The 1,241-nt window shown below is 38.1% G+C and overlaps 1 non-coding gene across 1 annotated transcript; it reads right to left on the bottom strand.

Annotated features, from left to right (window-relative positions):
• Positions 1 to 462: 462 nt before the first annotated feature.
• trnat-ugu (transfer RNA threonine (anticodon UGU)) lies at positions 463 to 536 on the bottom strand. The gene has a single exon. It is a non-coding gene; the product is annotated as a tRNA-Thr (tRNA).
• Positions 537 to 1,241: the final 705 nt, after the last annotated feature.

A 1,241-nucleotide genomic window follows, 5' to 3' on the forward strand; every position in this document is an offset into this window, starting at 1 on the left:
TTGAACAGAACAAAGTTTAATATCTTCTGACCGTTTCTCGGTAACCACATGAGACATAGGTTTTCTTATTTGGTTCCTTTGATTTTTCTTGTTGCTGACTGACAAATATTCCAAACCTCAGATCAACCCTCCCACTTGCGTCATGTCCCAATCTCAGTCACAAGCAACACATAACGACACAAACACTCTGAAACATACAACGCAGTCACACTTTCCTTCAGTGACATTAATGTCGAGCTGTTTTCCAGGTTGAATGCAACTGTGAACAAATTTGTTTCAAAGAAGTTGCCTTTGAAATATCAGGACTGAATTTCTGGACAAGGAGGAACAGCCATTCCAAACTCACATCCTTCACAAGGCTGTGACGAAAATTCATCATGTAATTTGAATTCTCACTTAAAGTTCAGCAGACACAGATGGAAGCGATTGACAAGGTAACTTCGACATCACAAATGTGAAACAAGGCTCTACTGGGAATTGAACCCAGGCTCTCCTGTTTACAAGACAGGTGCTTTAACCAACTAAGCTACAGAGCCAGATGTTGTTAAAGTTAAAATCAGAGGAGTGCACTATTTATTCTCATATAATAACAATATCAAAGCAAAATACAGCAGATGCAGGAAATCTCAAATAAAAACAAGAAATGCTGGAAATACTCATCAGGCCCGGCAGCATCTGTGCAGAGAGAAGCAGAGTTAACGTTTCAGGTCAATGACCCTTCTTCAGCCCCTTCTATATATTCTCATCCCACTTCTCCACAGGTCACAACATATATTTTAACTTTTCCCACTTCCTGAAACAGTCAATCATGTACTCTATTCTTCCCAGAACAGAAGACACTGACCATGTTTCTTTAATGAACAGCAAAATTATCAGTTTATTACAGAACAAGTTTTAACTAGTCATGAAATAAAGCATAAATACACTGGTAGAAATTTTAAAAGTTCCCTTTTTACCTTAACCAACATTTAAAGCCCCTTTCTTCCCACAGCCCCACACATGCACACATACATACACCGGTTAACTGAAAAAAAAAGAATTATTTTTTACAATTCTGAGTTCTGTTAAAGACAAAAACAACACTTGGGCTGATTACTTGTTCATTCCTGAAGAAAACAGCAGATGAGATATGTTGTTCCAAAACTGGCATACAGTCTAACTTCTGAGTGTGCGTAGACAGGTCACTCGGGTCTTTTAGAACAGTTTTTTAGAGGCAGTGTTGAAAATTAATTTTAGCAGGC

Source organism: Heterodontus francisci, chromosome 35, assembly GCF_036365525.1.
Source record: "Heterodontus francisci isolate sHetFra1 chromosome 35, sHetFra1.hap1, whole genome shotgun sequence".
Lineage (NCBI taxonomy): Eukaryota > Metazoa > Chordata > Chondrichthyes > Heterodontiformes > Heterodontidae > Heterodontus > Heterodontus francisci.